Raw genomic sequence first — 15,334 nt, forward strand, 5'->3', positions numbered from 1 at the left:
CAGTAAGAGGTAAAAGAAAAAGATAACCTTTTATCAGACTTTTACATTACATTGCTAATTTTTATTACAGAATATTTTTCATTCTTTTATTTTGATCCACTGATATTTATTTCTGATTCTGACTCTGCCTACTGTTATTCACCCTACTTGTTAATTCTAATCTATTCTTTTTATTTGTAAAAGCATAACTTTTCTGAGGCATAGTTGTGTGTGTATATGTGTATTTAACCTATTCTAGAAACATTAAAGTAGAAGAGATCGAGATTACAGATTATAATAGCATGTAAAGAGTTTTATACAGTTAATACCTGAGAGTCTGCACAGTGGGGAACTCTGAAGTAATATGTAAGGTGTCAAGAACAAGCAGGTCAGGACTGTGGCACTCAAAGGGCAGGTAACTAGCTTTTCAGTAACATTTTTAAGTAACAGTTTCACAGATCCTCAGAGAATGCCAGGCAGTAAAGGACGCATCTCAAAATCCATACAGCAGATTTCTGGTTTCCAAATTTCTGGGAGATATACTTAATACGGTATTTAAAACTCTGCAATTGCTATGGAAGAGACATTCTGGGGAGTTATGTATTATCCAAAAATAAATTTTTCAGAAGCAGGAAATTTTAAAATAAGAAACCAACCAAAAAAGAATGGCCAACCTTTTAAACCTTTTTTTTCCATTAATAAGGAGCTACATAGTCTGCTGGTGAAGAACTTGATAGAAATTGACTGTTTTCACTTAGTGGGCTGATCCCCTTGTATCTGTGTCAGATAAAATCATAGCACTTATTATTTGTTACCATGGATACCATGAAGATACTGCCATCCACTAAATAGTAGTAGAGGAAGACAACATAATTTTCTGGAACTAATCCCGTTTTGCCTTCATAAGTTGCCTTTAACCATCCTGGTTCCACTGATGGGTCCACGCTGGAAAATATCGCTCCTTGTGGGAAGGAAAACTCATGCTGTGCTCTGCTTTACAGGAGTACATGGCTTTGGCTTGGTGCCCAGAAGAAACTGGCTTAGGTGAACCAACATTTTCAAACAGTTGAGCTTTTGCTGCCACTACTGAGCCAGTACGCTGATAGCTATTGCTTGCGGTGGTGTCTAGTCTTAACCTGCTGCACATTTTTGGAGGCAGGTCTGGGTTTGAAGCTTTGGGTGTCTCCTTGGAACCTACAGAAGTTAAGCTTTGAATAGATCCACTGTAGCTCATGTTTCCTTCAGCTGCAGAGATGGATCTGAGAGAAGAAGCAGAAGCTCTTTTCAGTCCTGAAAGTCCATAAGGCCCTTTCTTGACTAGGTCTATGGGTGGGGAAACATCCCCTGGGCTAGTGACCGAAGCAGCACTCTGGCAATCTGATTCTGCATCTGTCTTGGTTGCATCTTCTCTAGAACTTGATTCAGGACTGGTTGTCCAGAGACCAAGGCTTTTCTGTCCATGGGAAGATGAAAGGGTTGCAATCCAAGGAATCCCTCCAGATTTCTCCCTGGGCTGGCAGGAAGCTGACTTTGTAGTGCTATTTTGTTCTGAGGAAAGATAAGAGAGTGACTTGATGCTCCCCATGGGGGTGCTGTCTGGGCTGCTGCTATAGGAGTCACTGTCAGTTTCAGCCAGCCATGGAGTACACGTCCCTCTGGGCTTCCTAGAGCCTGTAGAGAGGCAGATTGCTCATGTCCTTTGGGATCCAGATCGAGACTGAGGCTGAGGAAGAGGAATGCTTGGGTCTGGAGCAGTATGAAAAATCGTTTCATCGTGCTCTGTAAGAATTTCTAACACAATATTCTGAAATTTAATATTCACCATAGCAGGTACAGTTTATTCTTGTGCTCTCATTAGAGTTGGGAGAAATATGACACCAAGATTTGAGATAGTCATGAGATTTTGTTGGCTGTGCAGTGATACTTTGACCAGATGTTTTATTAAGATGTCCAGCATCTCTCTGTTTTTCTCTGGCAATTTGCACACCAATGCATGTACAGCCTCCACCCTGTAGTTTTGGTCATCAGATTTAACAGCAATGATACAAATCTTTGTGTAACTTGTAAGTCATCAGTGGTGCTGCAAAGCACCTGAGGTAGTTTTTCAGCCCACTCATTGTCTTATTGTCCCACAGTTCAATATCAATATCAGGAGGGGATTTAGGAGAAAATATGATATTCACAAGTTTTTGAACTTTGGAATTCACTCCTCCTATTCAGTAGAGGCCTAAAACGGTGATACTGCTTGTTTCCACAGCTTGAATGCAGTTTCTCACAAAATTGAACCCTGCTTCATTCAAATACCTTTCTTCTTTCTTGCTTATAATGTCAGGCAGAGTATAAATCATTTCCTTCCCATCCATGGCTTCAAGCCAGAGTTTCCTATTAGCGTCTGAGAAGGCCTGTAATGTGATGATCCCATGCCTTTCAACTACTTGTATGTCGAAGCAGAAGTGTTTGTCAATTGAATCTGTCTTTCGTCGGATACAAGATTTTGAACATTTCCAGTGAGCTAGTAACAAGGCTGTTTAATCCACGTAAAACCAAGCAGTCGTTTCTCCTGGACATACGGATAGCCTTCCATCGTCCACTGGCTGGGTGGTCTGTAGTCCTGGTTGGCAGATTTCATCCTTTGCATCAACCCCTCTACCTCTTGTCGAGTACTTTCAAAATTATTCCTTGTATTCTGCAAGTCGAACTGCAGCGGTTGCTTATGCGGTGCAAATTCCTGGGCAAGTTCATATCCCTCGTGGTAAAAAAGTAAATAAACCCTGAAGAAATGACAAAAGCGGTTCAGCAAATTCAAACTTTTTTTCTTGAACCGCTTGAATTTTAAAGACATATTTTTTCATTTATTTTTATTTATTTGTTTATTTATTTATTTTGAGATGGAGTTTTGCTCTTGTTTCCCAGGCTGGAGTGCAATGGCGCAGTCTCGGCTCACCGCAACCTCTGCCTCCTGGGTCCAAGCGATTCTCCTGCGTCAGCCTCCCGAGTAGCTGGCTTTACAGGCATGTGCCACCACACCTGGCTAATTTTGTATTTTTAGTGGAGACGGATTTCTCCATGTAGGTCAGTCTGGTCTCGAACTCCCAACCTCACGTGATCCGCCCGCCTCGGCCTCCCAGAGTGCTGGGATTACAGGCGTGAGCCATTTAAAGACATTCTAATGATGCTTCATAGAAGTTCTGATGTGCTTGATCAATTTGTATATCTGCCTCTTGCAAATGAGACTCCTTTTTCTTTGCAGATAAATTTAAATGCTTTTCAAGGATAGAGTAATATTTTTCACTCTTTGTCAAACTTCTTTCCATCTTTTACTGCACCTATCTGTTCTTTTCGAAATTTCTCAAGTGGTGCAATTAATACATCATTAGCCTTTTGGATCAGTCTTCACCTTTCTTCTTCTGCTGCAATGAGTAGTCTTGCAAATTCTTTTAGTGACTGACTAATACTAATTTCATCATCTGTTTCAGCATTATCAATACATTCAAATTGGAAATCTTGTAATGACTGGGAAAATTTCTGCACTGCCATAGACAGATCCCCAACCTGGGCAGAGGTGTGTTCCTTTGGAAAGGGTGAAAGGGTAAGGGAACTGGGTAGGTAATCAACATTACATGTCTTCAACGCCCCAGTGAGCAGAGAGCCGTCCTTAATGAGCTCCTTGATGAACTTGTTGGTTCGCTCCAGCTCAATCTCCTGACACTGCAAGCGCTCCCTGAAATCCGGGCTGTCCAAGTAGGAATCGCTGAACTCCAGAGTAGGCAGCCCCATGGCACAGGCGCTGTCAGCGGCGTCCGCGGGCACGTCTGGGCCGGCGGTCAGGGCAGCAGCTGGCGGCGGCGGCGGAGGCGGGCGCTGGGGACGCGCGATAGCGGGGAAGGCGCTGCTGGGACGCCAGGGGACTGATCGCTGGAAGGAAACGGGCCCGCGCGCTGCAGCCGCCTGAGCCGGGCTCAGTCTTCCTCTCCCGGGGCGAGGCGAGCGCAGGCCTGGCGGAGGGCCTAGGCGCGGGTCCGCTCAGGTTGTTGTCATCGGGAGGCACCTGGGACTGCGAGCAACATTGTTGATTATTAAAGAAGCACACAATAGAAGTGCTAATTTTATTTTATGAGTTCCTTGATAATTTTTAGAATCTTTTGTAGGAAAAAAAAAGTAGTGTGTTTATGCTTGCCCCAGGCTTCCCTGTATGAAAGCTGCTTTTTCTCAACTTTCAAAAATGAGTTTCTGATTGACATTAATGATTCTGTTAAATCTCTATATAAGGCAAAGGCAATTGGGAACATTTGGAAAGGCATTTGGAAACTTCCAAAATTATAAATATTTGCATTTAAATTTCCAAAGCCAGTTGTGTTCATTAGTTTTATTTTTTTAATTTTTCCTAAGAAATTATCTCACAAAAAGCAAGAGGCCTCTAGTGTAACTAGTTTTCATTTTTCCTGTTACTGGAGTCAGATCAGCTGAAGCATGTTCAACCTCTCCCCTGTGGGCCAGTTACAGGGGAGGGAAGGAAGGAAGGGGGGAAGGAGGAAGGGAGAAAGGGAGGGAGGGAGGAAGGGAGGGAAATGCAGTCCTGGGGATACACTAACAGTTCCAGAAACAGAAGCAATTTATTTTCTCAATTTCTTTCTTACCTTCTTTTACACTATCATTCACTAATTAATTCAATCACCAGCATGGTTTTACATGTCCAGCTTCTTTCCTTTTCTTAAAAATCTCTTCCAATCACACCGTCTTTTTCTTAAAAGCTTCAAATTTCCCATAGTTATTTTATTCAAAAGCCATGAAGTTCAACATGATTTTGGCATACACGCTGGATCACAGAATAGAATTAGAAACCTTGGCATGGCCCAACACACACACACACACACACACACACACACACACACACACACACACACGACACAGCTTTCTGATCAGCAGCTTTTGGAAATGGAGTACTGCTGTGGAAGTAGAAAGGGGATTTTCCTATTATTAGGGACCTATAATGTGGTAGGCACTAAGACAAACATCTGACTTCATTACTCTAATCCTCAGAAATCTCTGTAGTGTGCCCATTCCTATATCACAGATGAGATATTAGTTCATGAAAGCTGTCCTCTATCCAAGGTTACGTAATTTGTGCCGAGTTATACAGCAAAATTGGAATGCCGGTCTCTAATCTCTAAAGCCCATACTTTCCCTACTGTAGTTTATTGCCTCTCCTAGGAAATTTCTTCCTCCATGACAATATCATGAAGAAGGGGAAACTATTGCTTGTCACTTCGTAGTATCAACACTTCTTCCATCATCTAGCATGAATAATGTAGAGACACCACCAAATCTGTTGGAGAGCAGAAATAATCTTAAGGTTGTTCAACTTCCTAGCCACCCTGGTTCCTTTCCTGACCAGATGCAAGAAAGAATTATTAAAGAACTCTGTGAAATTGACCTTTGGTGTGGGAAGAAAGCATAACAAGATGGTGAATCAAACATTGTGTTGCATTTAGCATTTATTATAGATTATTATGCAAAGTGAAGTAAAATTTTGTTAAATGCAAAATTGTCTATAAGAACAGCATAATATGTGCTTAATCCTACTTCTCTGCGATCACATGATAAGTTAGTCACATGATTGGGATTTTAGACATGATGGTGCAGAGAGGTAAGTAACTTGCCCCATTCACATAGCAAATAAATGGCAGAATCAGAATTCAAATCCAGTCTTTCATGACTCCAAAGGGCCTGAGTTCTTTCCAATATACCGATGGTTCTCAACTTCAGAGTGTATCAGAATTACTAGAGAGTGTGTTCAAAGTAAAGCTAGATGCCCAAGCTTTGATACTGCTGAATGGGCATTTCCAGGGTCAGGATGTATGTTTGTTTGTTTGTTTGTTTGAGCAACTTTCTAGGCAACCCTGCTACATGATGAAGTTTGACGGCCATACTACTATACCATGCTGCCTTATGGAGTTATAGAAATGATCCTTGCTAAAGCATTAAAAACATGTAGACTAATCTTTACATCTTATGGGAGTTACTAGTGAACTAGCAAAAATTTTAACATTTTGTGAATTTTTGTTAATCTGTACATTGGGTACATATATATATATGTATGTAAGCAGGTCTTTGAAGGTTAATGGGACTAAATAATACAGTTATTTTTGAAGAGCAAGACTTAGTAAAATAATTAAAGACCAAAGATTCTCATGACTTGAAAAGTTTGACTAGAAAAGCTTCAATGAGCCCAACGAAGTAGAGGCCAAATCTCCTGTGGATACTACCAAATGAGGTCATGTGGCTAACGCGTTGATTATAAGAGACCACATTAAAGGCTTCTGAATTCTTTCAAAAGCATTATATAAATTTAATGCCCCCAACCCAATTCCTGCTTCTAATAAAAACACAGTGTTAGTGTCTGACCACAGAAGTCATACATGAGGAGTTTATATTTGTATTTTTTATTTTATTCACTTAATTTTTTTTGAGATGAAGTCTCACTCTGTTGCCCAAGCTAGAGTGCAGTGGCACAATCGTGGCTCACTGCAACCTCCACCTCCCACACTCTCATTTTTACAGAGTTTTCCTGACTGTTCTCATTGCATATACTTCTTGATTAAATTTAAGATAATCTTGCCAGGTTTTTGAAAATCTTGGGAGTTTGATTGGAATTACTTTATAGATATAGAATACTTTAGAAACATTTAGCATATTTAAAATATTGGTTCTTCCTATCCAAGAACAAAGTTTTCCCATTTATTCAATTTTTGTTGTTTTTTATTATATTCATTTATGATTAATTTGTTATATTTTAAATGTCCACATTTGAACATTTCTTCCATTGTATTCTCTAATTTTTGTTTATATACAGGCAAGCTAATGTTTTTTTTGTTTTGTTTTGTTTTTGTTTTTTTGGGACGGAGTCTTGCTCTGTTGCCCAGGCTGGAGTGCAGTGGCATGATCTCGGCTCACTGCAAGCTCTGCCTCCCGGGTTCACGCCATTCTCCTGCCTCAGCCTCCCAAATAGCTGGGACTACAGGTGCCCGCCACCACGCCCGGCTAATTTTTTTGTATTTTTAGTAGAGACGAGGTTTCACCATGTTAGCCAGATGGTCTCGATCTCCTGACCTCGTGATCCGCCTGCCTCAGCCTCCCAAAGTGCTGGGATTAAGGCTTGAGCCACTGCACCCAGCCTTTTTATATAATTTTTAATCAGCGGACACCTTACTGAACTATAGTACACTTTAGCTTTTTAAAAAAGCTGCTTCTGTTTTCCAGGCATGCAATTATATAATCCTATAGTAATTTTTGTGACTGTCTTTTTAATATCTATATTTCTTCATTAATTTTAGTTTTCTTTCTAACTACTTACATGGCTAGGACCTCAGAACAATGTTAAATAGTAGTTGTGACTGTAGGCATTATTTCTAGCCCTGGCTTTACAAGCAGTATTCCTAGCTTTTCACCATTAAGAATGACATTGGCTAGCAAATTTAAATATATATTGTTTAATCATTTTATTCCTATTCTAGTGAATTCATTTAATTAAATTGGAAATGAAAACTAAACATCATCTTAAACTTTTCAAAATACATATAGATTATTAAATAGTTTTTCTCTTTTTGAGTTAAATTAAATTAATAAGTTTCCTGGTATTCAATAAACCATGTATTCCTGGAATGAACTACTTCATTGTTATCACATACTGTTTATATAGCTTTGTATTCCAGTAGTTGCAATTTCAGATTTTGACATCAATTTTCATGTCTGGCCTAGACCTTTATAATAACAACTTATATTGCTCATTTAAAAATCCACTGTTGCTCCTCTCCAGTTTATTTATATTTTCCAATTTCTTCAGTTAGCTGCTTAATTTACATGTTTTTGTTCTTTTAATGGCTGCTTATAGAAGCACCTTTGTAAATTCAGAGGATTGTGATTCTTTTTCCAGTTGATTAGAGCCAAGTGACATCTAAATATGCGTACAGTGCATCAGTGAATAGGGTTTATGTACACAGACACATCATCAATACATAAGACATTCCAAGTATCACATAACTGTGCAGCCGTGCCCCATCCTTTTCTTCCTGGTGTTTTGGTGCAGCCACCAAAATCTGATAGGTATGCCGGTTACGGGAGTAGGTGCAGTTAGAGACAGGCATGATGCTGACTTACCTCACTGTATTTCCTTCTGCTTAATCTTCTGTAGACATGCTGTGCAACTTAACATCACTGCCACCCAGCGGCTCTTATGGCTAGTGAGATGCCAAAGCTGGAAGCCTTTATACATATCTCTACTGCCTTTTCAAATGGTAACCTGAAGCACATCGATGAAGTTGTTTATTCGTGCCCTGTGGAGCCAAAAAAAATCAGTGATTCCCTTGAATAATTCGTCAAATAAAGGGATCCAGGTGTGAGTAGAATGTTGCTCTCTTTGATTCTTTGTAGCTATTAATGAGATGATGAAGTGAAACACTTTTGAAGCAAAATGCTTTGAAACACTACTAGCCTTAGCTACCTTGTCCCTGCTAGCTCCTTCATCCCCTGGTGGGGAATATACTGCTGAAAGAGAAGGGGGATAGAAAATTCTTAAAGAAACATTTTGCTAAACTGTATTAGATTGCATGAGGTACTTGGGAATATTATACATAGAAGTGGTTTCTCACTTCTTAATGAACTTAACATTGTCACTAGATAAAGCAAGTACATTGTATAGTATAAAAGTTCAGAAGAAAAATTTTTGATTCAGACATGAGTTCGGCATAGCTCCACAACTAACTAGCTGTGTGACTTTGAGAAAGCCCCTTGGCTTCTCTGAACCCCAGGTCCTTCATTTGTAAAATGGGCCCATTTGATTGTTGTGAGGTTGAATAAAGTTATATAAAACACTTATTGCAGTGCTAGGGAGTGTTTAATATCAGTTAATCAAATGATTAGTAAAGAAGAACTAATGAAGAATAAGAATTGCTCCAAGATCTGGCAGAAGGTCTCTTGACTTCTTTGGTTAAGACACCCTTTCCTTACTGTCCTATTATGCAAGAGAAATAGTGTCTAGGATTTTTCTCTTCTTGCCAAACAGCAGAAACCACTTTCATCCTAGGACACAGCTCGGGTCTCAGGATAGGTTTGTTTTCTGTTTCTTTATTCTGCTCCATTTCACTAAGTTTACCTTGTTTTTTGTTCTATTTTTTAAAAAACTCTACATAAAAATAATTATACCAGAAAAATGGACTCTTTCACAGTAAATTTATTACATTATAATTTTCTATAATATTATATTTACATTTAATATATACTCTTTAAAAAGCTTTAGCTTAATTAAGAGTTCATTCTCTTCAGGGGAAACATTTTTATCTCCTCCAGCTCTGAGAATAGATATTTTTGTCTGTCATAAAAATGTCCAGGACAGAGAAGAATGAAAGTCATCTAAAGGACCTGGAGGTTACTTAAAGGTGCTAATAAATGGAGGTTTGCTACATTGATACAGAGAAACATTTTAGAGTGCAGAATTTATCAGGATAGTGGGAGAAAAGGCAGGTGTACTCTGAGGCCCAACATCAAGGCAATAAACTATGTTTAAAACCTCAGAGCATTTTCAGGATAGAATTGACTTCTGTCAGTTACCCTCTTATGGTGTTGTCTCTTGGCAAATGTGATGCTTCCATATTTGATATACCAAGGAGAGGGGCAGACTCCTTTTGTTTCCAGGCCATTTCCTGGGACTCTCTCCACTGCTGATCTCTCTAACACCTGACAGGTCGTAGTGCAATTTGAGGCAGCAAGAGTCTGAGGGTTCATCAGAGAAAAGAAGTAGGAGTTCACTGCTAACGAAGGGCTTCTCTAGGTACTCCATACCACCATGTCCAAACACTAAATAATGGGTTTCAAAGAAGAATAAACTCACCTCCCAGAGGAAGAGTTGATTTATCTTCAGGCATTCAGCACTTTCCACACTCCCTCAAGTATGTGATATATGAACAAAGTGCAATTGACATTTTTACAAAATTTTTAATGTTCATCTGTCATTACTGTTCTCCAAGGATAACAATTATTTAAGCAACTAATTAGAACCAGGAATGAAATTATTTTATCTCAACAGATACCTTTTGCATGCAATTAAGGAATGAAGTTTTTTTAAAAAAACAGAAAAAGTCATACTTATTATTTGTTAATTCAAAATTAATTAGGACATCCAGGAACAGCTGTCGAGGCTCATTTCTCTCAGCCCTCCCCTTACCTTCATGCTGCAGTCACAAGGAAGTAAGGCCTCCTCTCCTCACACTCTGCCTGCCTTTGCGCTCAAAGCTCTCTGTTCCTAGAGCCTATTTCCCCTTCTGCTTCACCTGGTTGATTCTCACTCAGACATCAAGGCTCCCTGTGAAGCTCTCTGGCTTAGGCAGCCTTCCCGAGTGCCCCATAGTACCCAGTGCTCAGCTTTATTATTGCTTGTAACACATCTCATTCTGAATGTCTGGTTGCTTATCTACATTTTCCATTAGACAATGACTGTCTCAATGGAAGAGAATATTTCTTGCTCCTCTTTGCATCTTCAGCTAGGGACTCAGTGCTTGCTGAATGAATGAAAAGTTTTTGGTGGAACTAGATGATTGTTGTTCATACTGTTCTGACTGCTTTTGTTTGTTTTGACTGGAACAAGAATAGATGACAGAATTCCATAGCAAGCTAATATTTGGGGATGCAGAAGTCTTATGTACAAAATATCTATTTATATCCCCACATCTTACCCGTTTCTGATTGTTCATTTTTTTCTTCTTAAACTTTGAATGAAACCTATATGTGAAGCTTTGAATAGCACTTTAAATAAAGCCCAGCAACCCCTCTCCACCTATACCATCATCTATGACTATTTCAATAACTCCTATACCAGACGGAATTTTTGGAAGTTTTAGAATGACAAATAACATTAAAAATCATTATGAATAAATATTAATTTACCTAAACACAGGTTTAGTTTTTTGTTTTAAGAAAATACTTTTTCTTTGATGAGTTCTCTATTTAGTAATTGGCCTGTGTTAAAAAAGAATTATTTTCAAAGGTTTTTAGGTTTCTATTTCCCCTGGGAGTTTATCTTTCAGTGAAACAGAGAAATACCTAGGGAACAGTTTTTTTTTGAACAGTAACTTCAAGGGGTCTAGCAGCTGTCATTTGCTCTTAGTATTTCAGCCATTCTTAAGGAACCAGGAGTTAGACATCAAGATAATCTTGAAGCTGTACTCTGGGCATTGTGATCTCAAAAACATAGCCATGACAATGTAAAAGGAAACTTTATTTTTCCAGAAAATCTGTTGAATGGGAATTCTAGTTCTGGAAGATAAAGAAGGATTTGCATTTTTGGCCAGGACCTTTCTGATGGCTTGGGCAGCAGTGATACTGCTCAGTGCTGTTAATAAAGTGAATGGGACTGTGAACTTCAACCTCATGCTAACATCCTGGTCCCTACCTTTGCAGGCCTAACGTCTCTCCTCGTTCAGCTCCCCCGATTTTCTATCCGGCCTATATCCTGAGTCTGTCGGGCCTGAGCTCCCTTTCTTTAGCACCTATCTAAAAACTTTAGAATTACCTTGGCTCTGAAATATTCCAGAAAGATGAAATTTGATTTTGTTAGCACAAAAACTTTAGCATGTTAGCATAAAAATATTTTCAAATAACTTAAATCAGAAGTTAATGCTTTTAATGAGTAGGACAAGCATGGCCATTAATCAGTGTTAAACAACAATTTTCCTGGCTCTTATACCTGTAGTTGTCTTCTGCCCCTCATCCCAGCCACCAGTTCCCATCCTGACTCATCTCTATCTTCATATTACCAGCTTCTGCCTATTTGGTGTATTTACCTTGGAAATTTATGGGCATAAATGGATCAGGGATTGCCAGTGAAATTCTGGTTTTCCAGAATAACAGTTTACGTAGAATGTTTATTTTTAAAAATGCATATAACTGACCAAGAAAGGCAGAGTTTTATGGTTGGTGCTTTTCTTATGTTTTAGGTCAAGGTAACTCCTCTTAAGGGAACCAGTGTAGAAGAAAAGGGCTTCGGCACCTGTATAAAAACCTGAAATAACTAGAATTAGGAACTAGAAAAATGGAATCACAAATACTTATTGGTTTATTGAACATATGTAAATAAATCTGAAATAAGAAGGGAAGGGAGGAGATGAATCATTATTGAGCAATCACTGTGAGCAAGACACTTTCACAGACATTTATTTCCATAACTTAATATTGTAGGGTTGATTTATCATCACTGCTATGCTAATTAAGGAGCAAAAAGCTCAGGAAGGCTTAGTAACTCCTTGAAAGTCTATCAAGACTTTCAAGAAAGGTATCCATGGCCACTTGATTCTGAAGCTCATGGTCTTTCCAGTCTACTCACATACTCGGCAGTGTTAGAGATTAAAAGGTGCTTTCTTAGCATATAGACTGTGTTCCCAAGGACCTCACATCCCAGACAAATAGAACAGGGCAGAATTATACACGTGGGGTGGTGGGAAAACAGTACATATTAAGCCTGGTGGAGTGGAGAGAGGCATATGAGGTGACTTGGAAGAGTGGGAAGAGTGTGGGTAGGTGAGATGTGCGCACGTGCCAGGCAGGGCAACTGGAGCTGGGAAACCCAGGCATGTTTGGGACACAGCCAGAAGTCCCTCTTGGCAGCACATGTGTGTAGGGAAGCAGTTAGAGATCAAGCTGGAGAGGCAGGCTGGGCTGTACTGTGGAGATTTTGCATACCATGCAGAGGAATTGGATTTAATTCTCCAGGCAGTGGAGCTCCATTGAAGGAGGGCCATGTGTGTGCATGTGGTTTTGTGTGTAATTTTTGTTGTTTGCTCATTTGTTTTTATCATGGAAAGACACTGATGAAAGTGGGCTTCAGTAATATTGATATGGCCAGGGGTTGGGGGAGGCAGTGGATTAGCAATGTGTTTTGGGAAAGAAAACAAAAAAACAATAGGACATGGCTACTGCTTTGCTTATGGAATTACACATACCAAATTAACTCCAGATTAGAACATGCATACTTGCCATGTTTTACATTTCTAGTACCAGGGATTTAATTCTTTTTTTTTAATAAATGAAAAAGTAGAGTTTATTCAGTTTAAGTAGTTTTAGTAAGATCGTATTATTAGTGAGAACTGGGACCAAACAGATTTTCTGACTACAAATAGATATTTCCATTGGAACAGATATACATCTATAAGTATAAAGACATGCATACATATATTTCTTTACTGCTCATAATTCAATGTCAATTAGTCCTTATTAGAATGTGGGATGTATAAACGTAAGAGAATTTTCATGTGAAAATTGACAGATACATTTTTTAATTGTCCTAAAATGGATTTAATTATTTTTCTTTAATGTTATTTTTATGAGAAGTGATATAACTTTATTGATAATGCATACAATAACTCTTTGTTTTGAACATTGTTTGGAAATACAATGTATTTTGCAAGTAACTAAAGCCTAATTTAAATTAAAATTTTAAAATTTCAATCTTTTTAATTGTTATTATTATTATACTTTAAGTTCTGGGATACATGTGGAGAACGTGCAGGTTTATTACATAGGTATACACATGACATGGTAGTTTGCCGCACCCATCAACCTCTCATCTGCATTAGGTGCTGGAAATGATGCAGAAAAATAGGAATGCGTTTACACTGTTGGTGGGAGTGTAAATTAGTTCAACCGTTGGGGAAGACAGTGTGGCTATTCCTCCAGGATCTAGAACCAGAAATACCAATTGACCTCACAATCCCATTACTGAGTATATACCCAAAGATTATAAATCATTCTACTATAAAGACACATGCACACACATGTTTATTGCAGCACCATTCCCAATAGCAAAGACTTGGAACCAACCCAAATGCCCATCAGTGATAGACTGGATAAAAAATATGTGGCACATATACTCCATGGAATACTCTGCAGCCATAAAAAAGGATGAGTTCATGTCCTTTGCAGGGACATGGATGAAGCTGGAAGCCATCATCCTCAGCAAACACAGGAACAGAAAACCAAACACCGCATGTTCTCACTCATAAGTGGGAGTTGAACAATGAAAACACATGGATACAGGGAAGGCAACATCACACACTGGGGCCGGTTGAGGGTTGGCGAGCTAGGGAAGGGATAGCATTGGGGGATTTAATTCTTTTTTTTTTTATTGTACTTTAAGTTTTACGGTACATGTGCACAATGTGCAGGTTTGTTACATATGTGTATATGTGCCATGTTGGTGTGCTGCACTCATTAACTCATCATTTAGCATTAGGTATATCTCCTAATGCTGTCCCTCCCCCATCCCCCACCCAACAACAGTCCCCGGAGTGTGATGTTCCCCTTCCTGTGTCCATATGTTCTCATTGTTCAATTCCCACCTATGAGTGAGAACATGTGGTGTCTGGTTTTTCGTCCTTGTGATAGTTTGCCGAGAATGATGGCTTCCAGTTTCATCCATGTCCCTACAAAGGACATGAACTCTTCATTTTTTATGGCTGCATAGTATTCCATGGTGTATATGTGCCACATTTTCTTAATCCAGTCTATCATTGTTGGACATGTGGGTTGGTTCCAAGTCTTTGCTATTGTGAATAGTGCCTCAACAAACATACGTGTGCATTGTCTTTATAGCAGCGTGATTTATAATCCTTTGGGTGTATACCCAGTAATGGGATGGCTGGGTCAAATGATATTTCTAGTTCTAGATCCCTGAGGAATTGCCACACTGACTTCCACAATGGTTGAACTAGTTTACAGTACCACCAACAGTGTAAAAGTGTTCCTGTCTCTCCAAATCCTCTCCAGCACCTGTTGTTTCCTGACTTCTTAATGATCGCTGTTCTAACTGGTGTGAGATGGTATCTCATTGTGGTTTTGATTTGCATTTCTCTGATGGGCAGTGATGATGAACATTTTTTCATGTGTCTTTTGGCTGCATAAATGTCTTCTTTTGAGAACTGTCTGTTCATATCCTTCACCCACTTTTTGATGGGGTTGTTTGTTTTTTTCTTGTAAATTTATTGGAGTTCATTGTAGATTCTGGATATTAGCCCTTTGTCAGATGTTGCAAAAATTTTCTCCCATTCTGTAGGTTGCCTGTTCACTCTGATGGTAGTTTCTTTTGCTGTGCAGAAGCTCTTTAGTTTAATTAGATCCCATTGGTCAATTTTGGCTTCTGTTGCCATTGCTTTTGGTGTTTTAGACATGAAGTCCTTGCCCCTACCTATGTCCTGAATGGTATTGCCTAGGTTTTCTTCTAGGGTTTTTATGGTTTTAGGTCTAACATGTAAGTCTTTAATCCATCTTGAATTAATTTTTGTATAAGGTGTAAGGAAGGGATCCAGTTTCA

The 15,334-nt window shown here is 39.1% G+C and overlaps 1 protein-coding gene and 1 pseudogene across 1 annotated transcript in view; one reads left to right on the forward strand and one right to left on the reverse strand.

The window, feature by feature from the left end:
• The window catches only part of LOC736079 (fatty acyl-CoA reductase 2-like), a 55,544-nt gene that overhangs the window by 27,049 nt on the left and 13,161 nt on the right, over window positions 1-15,334 (forward strand). The gene's annotated exons all lie outside the window — the stretch shown is intronic.
• On the reverse strand, window positions 762-3,756 carry LOC112208362 (rho GTPase-activating protein 42-like; annotated as a pseudogene).

The sequence above is a fragment of the Pan troglodytes genome, chromosome 13 (genome assembly GCF_028858775.2).
Source record: "Pan troglodytes isolate AG18354 chromosome 13, NHGRI_mPanTro3-v2.0_pri, whole genome shotgun sequence".
NCBI classification, from domain to species: Eukaryota; Metazoa; Chordata; class Mammalia; order Primates; family Hominidae; genus Pan; species Pan troglodytes.